Source organism: Neovison vison, chromosome 4, assembly GCF_020171115.1.
Source record: "Neovison vison isolate M4711 chromosome 4, ASM_NN_V1, whole genome shotgun sequence".
Classification (NCBI taxonomy): Eukaryota; Metazoa; Chordata; class Mammalia; order Carnivora; family Mustelidae; genus Neogale; species Neogale vison.
The window spans coordinates 15,592,914-15,610,180 of record NC_058094.1 but is presented as its reverse complement, the minus strand read 5'-3'; the positions used below and the strand labels follow the sequence as shown (position 1 = coordinate 15,610,180).

At 40.0% G+C, this 17,267-nt stretch overlaps 1 protein-coding gene across 2 annotated transcripts in view; it reads left to right on the top strand.

Moving 5' to 3' along the window:
• The window catches only part of NSMCE2 (NSE2 (MMS21) homolog, SMC5-SMC6 complex SUMO ligase), a 213,545-nt gene that overhangs the window by 4,730 nt on the left and 191,548 nt on the right, over positions 1–17,267 (top strand). The gene's annotated exons all lie outside the window — the stretch shown is intronic.

Sequence of the window (17,267 nt, the reverse complement as noted above, 5' to 3'; positions counted from 1 at the left end):
TTTTTCCTAACTTATTTTGAGAGGTAGAGAGAGAGAGAGAGAGCCTCTGCAAGGAGAGGAAGGGGCAGAGGGAGAGCAAGAATCTCAGGCAGATTCTATGCTGAGTGCAGAGCCCTACACAGGGCTGGATCCCACTAACCTGACATCCTGACCTGAGCCAAAACCAAGAGTTGGATGCTCAACCTGCTGAGCCACCCAGGCACTCCTGCCACTATTTCTTCAGATAGTTGTTGTTTTTGTTTTGTTTTGTTTTTAAGATTTTATTTATTTATTTGACAGAGAGAGCTCACAAATAGGCAGAGAGGCAGGCAGTGAGGTGGGGGGGGGCAGGCTCCCTGCTGAGCAGAGAGCCCGATGCGGGGCTCGATCCCAGGACTCTGGGATCATGACCTGAGCCGAAGGCAGAGGCTTTAACCCACTCAACCACCCAGGCGCCCCTTCAGATAGTTTTTTATAGTCCCTCCCCTATCCTTTTCTTCTGGGACTCTTATTATATGTATATTGGACAGCTTGATAATGTCCTGTAAGTCACTGAGGCTTGATTGATTTTTTTTTTTTTTAGGTCTTTTTTTCTGGCTGGCTTCAGTTTTAATAGTGTCTGTGGCTATGTCTTCAGGTTCATTGGTCTTGTCTTCTACAGTCTCTGTTGTTAATTTTACGCAATGAATTTTAAATTTAAGACACTGGATTTTTCCACTGTTGACATAAAAAAGAATGAAATAGAATCTTCTCTTCATTATGTTCATGTTTTCCTCTAGATTCTGGAGTATATGGAGCATATTTATAATAGTTGTTTTAATATCCTCCTCTGCTAATTCTGTCTTTCTTGTCGCTCCTTCTTCCCATGGACATTGTGTGTATTATGTTGTTGAGTGTCTGGATTTTGTTGTCTACCGATAAAGAGTTACGGCAGTTGTTTTGGCAGGCATCAGAGTAATTTGTGGATTACACCAGTCCTTTCCAGGCTGGTTGTTAGACTTCGTTAGTGCGGGTCAAGTTAGTGTCAATTTATTTGAAGGCCACTTTAACCTGCTTCTGGAGCTTGACCTTTCTGCATCTCTGTTGACTGCCCAGAGGGTTCTGTGAGATAGCTCCACTCTGCCGGATGGAATTCGAATGTCTCCCAGTTCTGTGTGAGTTCGGGGAATTGTTCACTTTACAGCTCCCAGCAGTTGTTTCTCAGTGGTTTAGGATTGAGGAGATCTCTGCAGATCCCTAGAGCACTCTCTCTTTGTGGTAGCTCCCTTTTGGTGCTCTGTCTTGAAAACCCCTGTTGTCTTAGCTTCCCTGAACTCCAGTCTCTGTCTCCTTGGTCCTTCAAGACTTTCCTTCTCTGCCTGGCTGCTTCTTCCCTCGTGCAGGGAGGCAGGCGAATGCAGGACTTACCTAATTTGTTTGTCCCTTTCTGGGAGGCTCACGGTTCTGCTCTCCCTGTGGTCCCACTGTCTGAAAGCGGCTGTCTCATATATTTTGTCGAGCTTTCTAGTCCTCACCACAGGACATCCGATTCCAGGCCTGTCGTTCATTTGTGGCTGGCAGCCGAAGTCACCCATAATGTTTAGTGGGTAGCTTCTCTAGATCTGACCCGTCCCAGCCTGATCTGTAGTCTGTTTTCGGATCTTTGGCTTTAGCTTTGGTAGGAGGCCTGGATAAAAGTCATCATCAAATCTGCAGCCTTAAGAGAAGAGAGCTGGAGTCTGAACCAGTTGACTGTGATGTTGGACAGCAGTGAAGGGCTTGGGGGAAATTAAAGTGCAGAAGAGCGTGTGTGAAAGTCCATAAATCACCTTCATAGCAGAACTGTTCCCATTTCCTCTTAGCCTTGTAAGATTGGTACCCTTCCTGTTTACCTTTTGAGTTCCCCAGTTTCATCACAAATTAAAATGAGCTTTGCTAGACGAGGTGGTGGTGATCACGTGGGTATCATGTTCTCAGTTGGTACTGTGGATCTCTTGTTACTATATCATTAAATTGTTGATAAGGGGATTCTTGTTCCCACACACTTGGAGCGGGGTGAATATGCAACTGTTTTGGTTGCATATTCCTAAAGCAGGTTGCTGTCTCCATTCAACTTAGAGCTCGTTTGAAATGATCACTTTTCCCTGAGTTGTGTTATTGTGTGTGGTGTTTAAGCAGTAGACCCTTAGTGCCACCATATCTCTTTTTTTCTCTGAATGTGTTGGTATTCTGGGAATACTTTTTTATTTACCTAATTGCAAAATGGAATTTCTTACATTAGGAGATTTTTCAAGTAGCTGGGGCTTATTTTTTGGATTTTTAAATTTTTAGATACCGTACTGCTTTCTGAGGCAAAAGTACTGACTTCATTTACCAGAATTGTTGTTGTGATGATCATCTTTAAGCAATTCAATTTTCAGAAGCCCTTTAAGTTTAGTTAGATAAAATCAAGGAATGGCCCCATTCTAAAATATTAATGTACGTCCAGCTGTGGCCTCTCCTTATGCCTCTATGCCAGTACAGGAAAGGTTTGAGAAGAACAGTTTTGTCAGAAACTTCATCCTATTAAGGGCAGTTGCTCTTAAAATGTTAGTATGAAAAAGTTGGTCTCTGTATATTTAAAGTAATATTTTAAAAGTACAAAATGAAAACTAATCAAGAGAGCAAGTCTTTGAACTTCCTTTATACACTTATGTCACCTGTATTCATGTCTTTGATGTTGCCAGTCATACTTGGGTTTCAAGGCTGGCTTTTCAGAGTTGATTTTTTCCCTCCTAAATGATTGGTTTGCAGTTTGAGCCACAGAGTAAGGGATGGCACTTAATTTCGACAGTGTGGAGGTGGCCATTCTGATTTCTTGATCCAGTTTTTGTTTGTTTTTTACTTAGAAACATATGTAACTCTTTTGAGTAAATAGATATTAAAATTGAGAGGTTTTTTTTTTTTTTCCCCAAAGGAGAGCATGCTATAAAGCTGAATTTAAAGATTTTATTTAGTTATTCGCAGGGGGAGGAGGAGTAGAGAGAGAGGCGGGGGAAGCAGGATCCCTGCTCAGCCAGAAGCCTGATGCAGGCTCGATCCTGGGAACCTGAGATCATGACCTGAGCCAAAGGCAGACACTTAACACTTAATGGACTGAGCCACCCAGATGCCCCTGTAAAGCTGAATTTAAAGAAATGCAATCTTAGATAAATTATGGGACTGCTCTTACTGAACCCTGGGTGTTTTAAGTTGCTACTTGATAAACAAGTTTTCCTCTAAGACCTAAATAGAAAATAAACAATTTAGCAAGGCTTCATGAGATCTGCTTTTCTCCTGATTACTTTGTAACACAGTTGCACAGTGCAGATACATACAGTGGACTTTTCTGTGGCATCCGTTATCATTAGGGTAGATGATTATTAATTTAAAAATTAAAATTAGCAGTATTCAGGGCGCCTGGGTGGCTCAGTTGGTTAAGCATCCAACTTGATCTTGTCTCAGGTAGGGATCTCAGGGTCCTGTGATCCCGCCCCTGTCGGGCTCTGCACTCAGTGGGGAGTCTGCTTGAGGATCGTCTCTCTTGCTCTCCGTTTGCCCCTCCACCAACTTGTGCGTGTGCTCTCCCTCTCTCTTTCTCAAATAAATAGATAATAAATGTTTAAAAAGAGAAATATCCTGGGTGGCTAAGTCTGTTGAGTGTCTGTTTTTGGCTCAGGTCATCGTCCCAGGGTCCTGGGATCAAGTCTCGCTCGCATTGGGCTCTCTGCTCAGCAGGGGAACCTGCTTTTCTCTCTCCCTCTGCTCATGTGCTCTCTCTCTAACTCACTCAGTCTCTCAAATAAATGAATAAAATCTTTAAAAAAATAATAAAAAAACAAATAATCTTTCAGAGTCACCAGTATTCTTCCTTCTTGGCTTTTCATGTGTTCCCAGATGAGCCCCGCCCCCACTTACGATGCAGTAACCTGCCATATCCTCATATCCTGAAACCAGTTAATGTTTTTTCTTTGTTTCATGGGGTGTTTTTGCATTTACATTGTAATTTGCTCTGTTAATGTCTGATCTTCCCTTTGAACCTGGTGTCCTGAGGCAGAGACCTCAGAGAGTTCCTCTCACATTTTCAGAGGCTTGATGTTCATCAGGTGTTGAACGTATATAAATTAGTTAGTTAGTAAGTGTCTTTGAAGACTCTTCTCCAAATAGAGATACTTGGATCCACTGTATAGAAAATAAGTTGTTCTCCAAAATTAGAAATTGAGCACTTCTGTTAATTTGTAAACCTCATTTTTAAAAGATTTTGGCATTTAATTTTTCTGGGGCGCCTGGGTGGCTCAGTGGGTTAAGCCGCTGCCTTCGGCTCAGGTCATGATCTCAGGGTCCTGGGATCGAGTCCCGCGTCGGGCTCTCTGCTCAGCGGGGAGCCTGCTTCCTCCTCTCTCTCTCTGCCTGCCTCTCTGCCTACTTGTGATCTCTGTCAAATAAATAAATAAAAAAAGAAATATTAAAAACAAACAAACAAAAAATAATTTTTCTGTAAGAGCTAATTAATTCAGTTGGTTCTCAAACCTGAGGGTGCATCAGAACCACTTAGAGGGTTTATTAAAATACAGATTGCAGGGGGCACCTGGGTGGCTTAGATGGTTAAGCATCTGCCTTCAGCTCAGGTCATGATCTCTGGTCCTGAGATCCAGCCCCACATCAGGCTCCCAGCTCAGTGGGGAGCTTGCTTCTCCCTCTGCCTCTCCCTCTGCTTGTGCTTTGTGCTCTGTCTCTCTCTTTCTCTCTCAAATGAATAAATAAAATCTTAAAAAAAAAATACAGATTGCAGGACCCCCCCCCACCAGAGTTTCAACAGGTCTGTTGAGCCCAAGAATTTGCAATTCTAACAAGTTACCAGGTGATGCTGATGTTGATGCTGCTGATCCACTAGCGCCAGATTTTGAGAACCCCGGGCCTGACCTCATTGCCTATTTGGCCGGAAACATACACCACTAGGTGGCACCAGAATACTTCTTATGAGGTAGCCTTCGGCCTTAGGGCCACTGTTGAATGCAGACTTGAGGATTGGGCGAAAGGTACAATCACTAACTGGTTGGAATGTTGTAGCCTAGAGCCCGAGTTATTCCGTATATCTAAGAAAACAAACATATGTTGACTATATCAGACCAGAGAAACTATAGGATTGTTAAGGTTACATTTTAAGATGAGCTCTTCCAGGAATGAGGACTAACCAACCGTATTATGTCCACTACCTTCGTTTTCAATTATGCAGGCGACTCATTTTCATTTACTGGTGATACGTGTAGACCCTGTCACAAGACAGAAGTATACACCGCAGCTTTGTTAGTTATTATTCTAAGTTACTGAATCTTGATTTTGTTGTTGATTACGTTTAAAAACCTCTCTAAAAAGGTTTACACATTCTGTTCACAAGCCTAGGTCATTTGGTCCTTCTGCTAGAGGGCTAATTGTGTTTGGGGCAGTTTTAGGAGCTGGAAAGGTGGAAAATGTGCTTTCCTTTCCTACTGGCTTCCTCAGGCAGAAAGTTGAGTAGTTTCCTCTTTAAGAGCTGGGGAGAGGAAACTTTGGGCGGTTGTTTGCCTTGCCTCACCTCTTCTGGCTTTGCATCCTCACCCCATAAATTTCCAACCATCCCAGCACCTCCAGATTTTCTTTCTTCCACTGACTGTAACAACCTGAAAGTTGGGATGGTTTCTCTGAATGATGGACTGTGTGGAAATCATTGATTGCTGTGCTCTCCTGTTTGCTAAGTTCTCCTGTTCACAATGGGATGTCACTTTTTGAAATAGTAAATGAGTCTTTCATTTTTTGAAACAGAGTATGTATAGTATCTGAATACTGTCCGAGTTTCTAGGCTCTTGAGAATACTCTTTCTGTTGATTCTATTTTTTTTATCTTTGGAGCAAAGGCGTGAGTTAGGTTTTAGTGACCTAATAGGGTATGATAATGACTAATACAGAAAAAACTGAGTTGAGATCACTCGATCAGACTTAAAAATTAGGCTAGCATTTTATCATGTATCTTTGATCATTGGGAAGAATTAAGGCTAGTTTTAATGTTAGGCAAAGATGACTACTCAAGGCAGAATAGAGCAGACTTTAGGATCGATTTTGAAACATCAGTTTCCTTTTTAGAAAATAAAATTTTGGTGGTAAGCTGAAAGGAGCTTTTATTAGGTTGGTGATTCACAGTTGAAATCAGTTTGATTATTTTAGAGAGGATTATTTTTTTCATTCAGGCCTTTATCTCCTCTCTGTACTTTACAACTGAATTATATATTTGTGTTTTACGTAAGTGTAAAGCGTTATTTATATACTGCAGCAGTGTCCAATAAAAATCTAGGGGGAGGCACATGTGCAATTTAAATTTTTGTTATCCTCGTTACAAAAGGTAAGAAAGAGAATTTAATTTTAGTAATAATTTTATTTAATCCCATATATCTAAAATAAGATTTTAGCATATAATCAGTATAAAAATTGAGTTATTTTTCCTTTTTTTTTTTTTAATGTCTGCAAGTTCAGAATCCTTCAGTCCATTTCAGTCTGGACCAGCCACATTTCATATGCTTAAAAGCCACATTTGGCAGCTGGCTGCTGTAGGAGATCGCAGCAAGTGTCAGTGGACACAAGAGTCTGTAAGGCAGTCACATCAACTAGCTTTGCAGCTTTTTAGTAGTTTTGGTGACTATTCAAATCAAACCACTTGGTAAAATGAGATAATACCATTTATTGATTTTTTTTTTTTTTTTAACTTGTCACTCCCCTACCACTGGTATGATTGGTATTTCAAGTTTTTCCCCAAATTGTATAACCAGTTTAAGATTACTTACTTTGGGGGATCCTGTTAATGTTTTATGCTGTTGGAAATGTCACATGCTGATTTGACTCCATTCCTACAGTACTTTTGATATTTTGTAGCTAATGTGGTAAATTAGTTTCTTCTGGTATTGGGCAAGCCAGAAAGGTCAGGCCTCTTAACTTCAGCAGCCAGAATACTCTAGTTGCTGTAAACAATTAAGCCAGTCAGCAATTGACCTTGGAAATGCTAATTTGCTTGTCCCTGGGTGCTGCTTCCGGAGGCCGGCTTTCACTCTGCGGATGAGAGTTAAAAACTCAAAAGTACTAGCCAGAGCGCTGGGCTGGTGCCACCCACACCTTGCTTTTTGCTTCATTTTTTTGCCTGTGACCAAAAATTACAAGGGGAGTGTTCCTTGCAAGAATTTCTTCGAAGGCCTCATAGAATTCTGTCTACATTGCCACAGAGGGAGCTTCTGTGACCTTTGGCTGTACCCTTCCCCATCCTTCTGCAGCACCATTTGCCATAGCGATGGTTGGTTAAGAATGATTTCATCACTGTTCCATGATACTTCTTAAATTTATTGAAAAAGGATATGGAAGGCAGCTTTTATCAACTTCCTTGGTTTTGTATTTGTTACTGCTGTTGTAGTGTCAGATCCTGAAGAGGGTAGCTGAAAAGGTAAGAAGCAAATGTTAGTTGGACAAGTTACACCCAGTGAGACGTTACAGGCAGTGTTCAGTAGATGGAGGAGGAGCAGAGGGAATATTTATAAAATCCAGAGTTGCTGTCTCTAAACTGGTGGTGGCAGCAGTGGCGGCGTTTGCTAGAAGACAAAGATGTAGCTTTCCTTTTCTTTGGGTCAGTGCTCAGGCAAAGTGATTTTTCTCTCTTTACCATACAGTGCTGATTCAAAACAGGTTTTTGAGTTTGGTTGGTTTTCACTTTTCTTAGGTAATTGTTAGAGCTTTATGTCGATCCATTGCCAGTTATTTATTGGCCCATGTCCTCGAGAAGCTAATAATTGAGTTAACAGATACGACAAGTATATGTAAAGATAAGGAGAACTTCATAGTAGTAAATGAGATTATGAGCCTATTTAGCCCACTCATGGCTTTTTACATTATAACCTAGCCCCCTGATTTTATATCCAGTAGGCATAAGTCTTTTGTAAACTATACTTATTAAGCAACTTAATAATAGTGGACACAGTGCTTTCTGTGTGCCAGCCATGCTCTAAATGCCTTATGGGTATTCATTTAATTTTACAACAATGCTATAGGGTAGGTAGGTAACATAATTAATTACTGTTCAACATATGAGTCCACTGAGCCTTGAGGTTGACCAAGGACTATGTACCATTCTCTGAAAGGGTTATTTTATCACAATAACCTATTTCAGATTGGAAATACACATTTTAATGATTTACTCCTTGTATATTCTCTAGTGTTCTTGTGTGACTTTCCCCTCTCAGTTGGACTAAGCTTTGAGATAAGTCCTCTTATCTACTTAAGTATTGCCTATGCCTCTGCTCATTGTAGAGACAGCCCTTTTGCTGAGCTCTGTCGCCATTGTACCTGAAAATGAGAGTTTCCCATTAAAACAGTTTGGAGAGTTCATTCTGTGCTTATTCTCATTATTGACTTACAAGGTTCCCTTGCTGAGCTTACAAAAAAAAAAAAAAAAAAGAATTTTGCCTATTTATAAATCTTGGTGACCATTGTCTCTAGATCATTCTTGTTTGATCATGTCTCAGGCCATGACCAAAGCATCTGGCATTTACTCTCTACAAATAGTAGCTATTAATTTCTGTGCCATTTTAAACTATAGAGCATAGTTTACAAGAATGTTCATGATGTCACCAGCTACACCCCTCTTTACACTCGGTATACGCCAGTTGGAGAGACTGGATTTAGTTCCCAGAGTATGTGCCCTGTCAAGCCTCCTTGGCTGTGTTCACATGACTTGCTCTCTGTGTTGACTGCTTAGAAGGCACTGATTTGTCTCTCAGGGGCAAGCTTAAGTATTTTCTTTTGTCTTCAGATACTCTCCCAACCAGACCAAACTGGTGTCTTTGGTTTCTCTGTGTTGGCAAGCAGTCATCCTTCAAAACAGTAGAGTGCTTCTTTGCATTAATTATTTATAAAGTCTATATTCCTACCATTAGATATGGGAGTTTGGAAAAGTCAGTTAAGAACATCCTGTTTCCCGGTCAAATTTTGGCCTTCTGTCTGTTTCAGCTACCCAGTTCTGCCATAAACAATACTAAGCGAATGGGTGTTGACCAGTTACAGGCTATACTGACCCCCAGTCGAGACAACATTCTGTGATAGTCTTTTTTCCTGTATATGGATTGAAGAATGGGTTAAGTTTTACACAATCAAAATGCAGAAGTGATACCTGAAAATGGATTGTGGAGAAGACAGCAATATTCTTGCAAATAACTTTCTTTCCCCTAATTCCTTAAATTACCGGTAAAAATTAATTTCTAGTTTCACATAAAAGAGCATAATGTGAGCCTTGACAGTGTCTGTATCAAGGTCTTATATCTATATCATGAAAATTCTTACTTATAAAGGTTTTTGAGTCCTACATGTCCATATCAAAGTGCATGTAGTTAATTATATTTCAGTTTCCTTTCCAAGAGCCATTTGTGTTTTTTGAAGTTAGTCCCACAAATATTTACTAAGTACCTATTATCTGACAAACACTATGCTAGAGATACAAAGACAGGAGGATACCCTCAACAAATTTCTAGATCTTGTTACAGATATTTTCTTTCTTAACAATCCCATGAAAGTGAAGTAAACATTTGCCAGATGAGATTGCTGAAGCTCAGGGGCGTTAAGGGATTTGCCTGAAGTCGCCAAGTTTAGTTCAACTGGATGGTTCTCAAATCAAGACAGCTTCTGCTGTGTGCCCTGCGCGTGCACACACGCACACACTCATTCTTGTGTATGTCCTCATGTCCTCTGCCAGTCCTAATTGCCTTTATAGGTATTAGATTTGGTGCCATCAATAAAGGATCCCTCATTATGAGATGTGGTTATGCTGTTAGGAAATTTATTTTACAACTTAGGGTTTATCACCTTAAATTCACCTTAATGGGATTTTACTCCTGCTAACCTCGGTTCTTTTTAATCTCTTCTGGTTAATCACTCCTCTGATCTCCATTAGCTGTTTTATCCTTTTGTTTGGTGACTTTTTAAAGATACAGGTTGTTGAGATAAAATTCACATACCATATAATTCAGATGTTTGAAGTTTATAACTTAGTGGTTTTTAATATAAATATAGATACTTGATATATTCAATTTTAGAACATCTTCATCACCTCTAAAAAAGGAAGCCTGTACTCTCTAGCCATCACCTGTCTGTCCCTCCCCATTCTCCTCAGCCATGAAGGAGCCACTACTACTTCTTCCTCCACAGAATTGCCCATTCTGGACATTTACTGTAAATGTAATCATATGTGGCCTTTGTAACTGGCTTCAGTCACTTAACATGATGTTTTCAGGGTTCGTTTGTATTCTCTAGCATGTATCAGTACTTCATCCCTTTTCATGACCAGATAATAGTCCACTATGTGGGTATACCACATTTTATGTATGCATTCATCCATTGGCGAACATTGGATTATTATTGGTAATAGTTATTTGTATATTAAGAAACGCTGCTATGAACATGTGTGTATAAGTTGGTATCTCACTGTGGGTTTGATTTGCATTTCCCTGGTGACTAGTGATGTGAAGCATCTTAGCTTGTACTTATTGGCTGCTTATATCTCTTCTTTGGAGAAATGCCGATCAGAGTCAGTGCCCATTTTCAAACTGAGTTATTTCTGTTTATAGCTTTGAGTTGTAAGTGTTCTTTATATGGTCTAGATACAAGTTTATTATCAAATACATGATTTGCAGATTTTTTTTTTCCTATTCTTCGGATTATCTGTTTATTTTGTTGGTAGTTTCGAAGCACACAGGTTTTTAATTTTGATGAAGTCCAGTTATCTCCTTTTTCTTTTGTTCCTTGTGGTTTAGGTATCAAACCTAAGGATCCATTTCCAAATCAAAGGTCATGCAAATTTATCCATATTTTCTTTTCGAGTTTCGTTCTTTTGCCTGTGGCTATCCAGTTGTCCCAGCACTATTCTTTCCCCCAGTGAATGATCTTGGTACCTTGTTGCAAATCAGTAGACCATAGACACAGGTTTGTTTTTGGATTCTTAATTCTGGTCCGTTGATGTAATTCTATATATACCTATCTTTATACCAGTACCACCCCTGTCTTGGCTGTTGCTTTGCAGTAAGTTTTGAAATCAGAAGGTATAGTCCTCAGAGTTTGTTCTTTTTAAAGATTGTTTTGGGTATTTGGGGTATCTTGTACCTCTGTTTGAATTTTAGGATCAGCATGTCAATTTCTACAAAGAAGCTGGCTTCTGATAGGGTTGCATGGAATTACAGATCAATTTGGCTAGTGTTACGGTCTTTACAATACTAGGTCTTTTGATCCGTGACCATAGGAGCTTTTTTATCTTCTATATATATCTTTAATTTCTTTTAACAGTGTTTTCAGAGTATTAATATTACACTTTTGTAAATTTCAAAACATTTCACTTTTTTGATGCTTTGTAAATGTAATTTTCTTAATTTTTTTAGATTGTTTATTATAATTAAATACACTTGACTTTTATGTTGATCTTATATCTTGCAATCTTGCTGAACTTGTTTAATAGTTCTAAATATTTTTTTGGTGGATTCCTTAGGATTTTCTGTATACAACATTGTGTCATCTGAGGGTAGGTACAGTTTTATTTCTTTATTTCCAATCCTTTTGCCTTTAGTTTATTTTTCTTGCCTAATTACCCTGGCTAGAACCTGCAGTATGGTTAACTAGACATGGCAAGAATGGACATCCTTATTTTGCTCCTGATCTTAGGGCACAAGCATCCTGTCTTTTCACCAAGCATAACGTTTGCCAGAAAAATCCCTCTGCCTGCAGTGTCCATCTAGCACCGTCTACTGAGAAAGTGTAACGTTATGCTCACTGTAAGAAATGCTTAAAGCACTTTCATCCGTTATCACAGAGATGTATCAAAAGGTGAGTTTTAAGTTGAAAAGCAATTGATTACCGGGTACCGCACACAAATAAGCAAGTGGACTGTTGCTTTAAAGGTGCTGTGAAAGAAACCTGTTTCAGGAAACAATGGGGGGCACCATGGGGTTAGTCCATTCTAGCGAGGAGCTTTGAGGAGAACTTTCATACAGGGGACATTGACAAAAAGATGAGTATTTCCTGTGGAGTGGGACAGGGTATTTTTGAGGGAAGCAAAGGTGAGAAGAGGTGTGAAGATCTGTGAAGCTCTGGAGGTTTTACCCCCCTTGCAGGCTAACAAGTTAGCTGGTCACAGCTTCATGGATGCCGCCAGAAGATAGGAGACTCCGGGGTCACGGTCTTCTTGTTGCTTCATATCGAGTAGGTTTGTGTTTCCATAGGTTCGCCTTGCTGACCCCCACCCAAATCTTTACCGGGCTGGTATGGAAGGGCCCAGGGTGATCTGCAGTCTGTGTCCACCTGAGGACCCTCAAGCTCAGGGAATCCAGATTTTTATAATGGGCAATAAATGTCCCCACTCTCTGGCCCTGGAAGAAGACATCGTCTTTTTTACACGTGCCTCTGCTCTGGAGGGAGACATTATTTCAAGCTTCCAGAGCTCTGTTCATGGTACAGACATCTTTGAAAAGATCATCTACAACAAAAGGGCAGTTAACGCCTCCACTTGCAGGATGCACAGAGATGGGTGAGACCCCTAAAGAAGTGATTGCCAACACCTGACAGAGTCGGGTAGCTTCGAGCGGTTCAGATTGAAGATCGGCTTTGATTTGGGCCTTTCTCCTCTTTAGCACCACGTCTTCCAGCTCCAGGACTTCGAGATGCCGTGCATTTCTCAGTCAGCAAGGCTGTGGCTGCCGCTGGCTTCGCCCCTGTCTTTCCTGTTTGACCAATTAGGACAGTGCAGTGCTTTGCTTGGCTGGGCAGAGTGACAAGGATGTTAGAAACCAGTTCTGGAATCAGGTAACCTGGGTTCAAACCCAGCTCAGGCAGTTATCGGCATTCTGATTTTAAGGAAATTTTGGTTTCTTCGTTTATAAAATGTGGATAATATCGTAAAATAGCGAGTGATATCTAATGAGTATTGAACTGTGTACCCACACGTCTTCCTCACTTCCAGCTTATTTAGGGTTGTTGTAAGAATTAAGTAATAGGTATAAAATGTTCTCCGCTATGCTTAGCACGTAGTATTCACATTTAATGGCTCAGTTATTTTGTTAATAATTATTTGGGCCACTTGCAGGTGAGAGATGGATCCTTAAGAGGTGTAGAATCATGAACTAAAATCTTGAATCTAGAACTAAATCTTGGTGTAGATTTAGTATTTTAGAGTTAGTATTGTATAGATAGCCGTGAGTTAAAATTCAAGTTCTGCTCTCTCCTAGCTGTGTCGGTATGAACCAATTATTTCAGTTCTTTGAGCTCCCTTTTCACTGCATGTAAAGTAAGGACAGTATCTTCTTTTCAGGGTTGTTCCTATTTTGAAACAGTTTATGTGCTTTGTATACAGGGTTTACCTCTTACCTTGACCGGTCAGCCTATAAACACTTGGCTTTGGTCATAAAGAGAATTAGTGGAAAACCAACTTACAGTGTAAACCTCAGGGTGGGGATGGGACACGGCACCAAGAGTGTGTGTAGGGAAGGGTGGGCATTATCTCCCTAATAGGAAAAAAGTGACATTTATGATAGATTTAAGCAGCAGAAATGTGTTCTAATTTGAGAAAATTATTATAGGATTTAATTTCAAGCAAAGAGGATCGGAGTTCCTATGGGACAGTCTAAAATAGACATTTAAACCAGTTAACAAAGAGAGATTATGTAATGTGTTACACAGAAGATGCAGTTTTTGTCAGTGTTCTCTGTTCTCTTGAAATAGAGTCTTCCAGAATTTTTTGGTAGTTTTGGAATTTCTCAAGTTTGAAAGAATTAACCTGTATCTGCCTTTTCTTTGTTTTCTCAGTGCCAAACTTATGAGAGTATCTGGATCTTAACTTCAACTTAATAATAATGAAATTGGCAGTGTTGTTATCTGTAACTTGTTTCTAATTTTATAGTTTCCAGAGTGCACTGTGCACCTGTGTTTAGATACTTAATAATTGCAAAGTAGAATACAAATAGTTGTTGCTATAAGAAACTCTGCTGGTTTCACACATCAAATTCCTGTAATACCTAGAAACCTCTTAGACCCAAATCATGTGAGAGATGATTAGGCAGGGTCTAAGAGGTATCTCAAATGCTCAGCTATGAAGCAGTTTCTTCCCTTTTTTTCTTTTATTTTTTGGCTAACTGATCATATGTTCCAGTAATTTACTTTTCACTCAGATGTTTAACAAGTATTTACATATTCACACCGAGGATACTGGTTTTGCTTCTCACCCTTACCACTTTTGGCCATATCGTCAGTGGGGGAACCTGTCAAAATAGAAGCATAATTCTTTACGTGATCTGCCCCACAAATTTTAATGTAGTTATAGCACAGTGAGAGCAAGTGACTGCTATGTGAACAGAGATTTTAATATATTTTTGTTCTATATTTAATGGTTTTGGTTGGTCCCAGTTGCATACCATGGGAAGAGATTTCTCAAAAGAACCTTGAGGAAATATATTTGATTCCATCTGTTAGAGTTTAACAGGTGACTGATTTAACTTCTCTTTTTCATTGAGAACACATTTTAAATCTAGACCTGGAAAAGAAAAGAAATGAAGTGTAAAATATAGGACAGGTACGTATACATTTATTACAGATATTGTATATTTCTCATGTGCTGTAGTAACTGTTCTCCAGGAATGGCTCCTCTCAAGTCCCCCCATCGCTGTCCTTGGATGGTATTCCTCACCTCAAGATATGGAGCTTATTGGGGGAATTTGTTAAGTACCAGTCAATGAAATTTTTACTGGGAATGGGATTTCAACCATGATGACGTATGCTCATATTACCATGAAAGAAACTACCTTAACACTTAATGTTTTAAAACCACAAACTTGTTTTTTGTTTTTGGTTTTTTTACTATCTGATGATTCTGTGGTTTGACTGAACTGGGCTGGGAGGCTCTTCCACTCCAAGTGATATCAATTAAGATGGTGGCCATTTGGGGGACTTGCCTGTTGAAACTCGCAGGGTAGCTCACTTAACTTGGTTGGCAACTGGTTCTGATTGTTGACTGGATACTCAGCTGGAATTGTTGATGAGAGCCTGAGGATTGGCCTCATACAGCCTCTCTGTGTGGTTTGGGTTCCTCCCAGTGTAGTAGCTGTATTAAGACGAAGAAAGCAGAAACTGCCAGACCTGTTAAAACTTGGGCTCAGAAGTTCCAGAATATCCCTTCCAATGTGTTCATTTACTCAAGTCCATCACAGGGCTAGCCTCAGTTCATGCATAAAGAAAATAGAGTCTATCTCTCACTGAGGTGGTAGCATTCATATATAGAGATCGAAGAATTAATACTACCTGCACTAAGTATTGGGTATACAGTGGTGACTAAAATAGACATGGGGACTGGGGACTGAACAGAACCTGGAGAGAATTAGGAAAGGATCAGAATGGGGTAGTAGGCTCTCATAAGTCAAATTAAAGAGTTTGGACTTTAGGACAGTGAGAACCTATTAAAAAGTTTTAAAAATAGGAATAAGTTGATTTCTATTTTGCACGAATTCTGTGGCAGTGATATGGAGAATGGCTTGCTAGGAATGAGTGTAGAGTTAGGCCATCCAGTTAGGAGGCTGTTGCAGTCAGGCCTCTGGCATTAGATGATAGTGACTTGGGCTTAGAGGAGGAAGGTGACATGAGTGTTGAGAAGTAGTCAGATTCCTTTTTTTTTTTTTTTTTTTTAAGATTTTAGTATTTATTAGAGTATGCGAGTGCATGCACACAAGCAGCGAGAGGGGCAGAGGGAGAAGGAGAAGGAGAATCTCAAGCAGACTCACACTGAGCACTGAGTCTGACAGGGGACTTGATCTCATGACCCTGAGATCATGACCTGTGCTGAAATCAAGAATCAGTTGCTTAACCAACTGAGCCATCCAGGCATCCTGAGTTGTCAGATTCTTTTTTAAAAATTTTTAAAAAAAAAATTTTTTTATTTGAGAGGGAGAGAGCGAGAGAGCACAAGCAGGGAAGGAGCATAGGGAGAGGGAGAAGCAGGCTTCCCACCGAGCAGGGAGCCTGATGCCGGGCTTGATCCCGGGACTCTGGGATGGTGACCTGAGCTGAAGGCAGACGCTTAACCTACTGAGCCACCCAAGCACCCCAAGTTGTCAGATTCTTAAGAGACAAAGGAAAAATAATTAATGCAACTCTATTATTGATTATGAAGGTTGAGGGAAAGGAAGAAATCAGTGATGGTATTCAAATTTCTGTCTTACGCAGCCATGTCCACCATCCATTTACTTACTCTTTTGGCCCAAGTTATATTTAATAGTTTCACAATTATTAACCTCTGCCTTCATGACAAACAACTTCACCGGCTAGTATGCAGTGCTTAGGTACAGGTCTTTGTACCTCTAGTCTTACAGTTTTCACTCAAAACTCTGTGTAAAGTTACTTAGGTCAGTGAGTTCACTCTTTAGTGAGATTAATTTAAACATTTGTAATGCAGTTAAATTCCTTTGTCATAGTCTGCCTTCAGTCCTCCATCTCCTGGCCCCTGGTTGTTGCTTTATTGTTCTTATTGTTTTGTATACATTAAAGTCCTTTGTGAGTTAAATTTATATGGGCTCTGACACTTTACAATCTCTTTTTAAAAATGTGTCCTGTACTGAGGACGGGCTGTGATGTCTGCTGGCAGCAGTGTTGGAAGCATAAGGCTGAGACCAGGACTATGAATGAGGCCATGGCCAGGTTTATAGCTCAGCAATCAGGTTTCATGAATCTTGTGTTTTTAGAGGTCAGGAATAGCCTTTATATTTAGGAACTTCCATTAGTCACGGGTTTGGGTTTAGAGGATTAGTAAATTTCAGGTATCAGGTAAAGAGTTGTCTCATTGTATCGGGACAGAGAGAGTGGAATTTAAGTGATGGCGAATGGAATCCACAAGGAAGGGCCATATTAGGCTCACATGTTACACAGCCAACAGGTAGCAGCGGTGAGTTCTGGAACAGAAAATATGCTTAGAGTTTGTAGGAACTTGAAGGAAAGTATTTTTCGCTTTCTCAAACATCATTCCTGCAGAATGTTTCTCAAACATCATTCCTCAACTGCCTGCCTTAGAAACATCTGGGAGGCTTATTTAAAAATTGCAGAATCAGAGCTTCTGGAAGCAGAGCCCAAGAATCAGCATTTTAAACAAACATCTCAAGTAATTCTGGTCTATTCAGAAGTTCGAGAACCCTTGCCTCTATAGTGAGCGGTGAAGTGCCTTGCACCAAGTAGGTGTACCCTTGTATATTTACTAAATTGAATTGC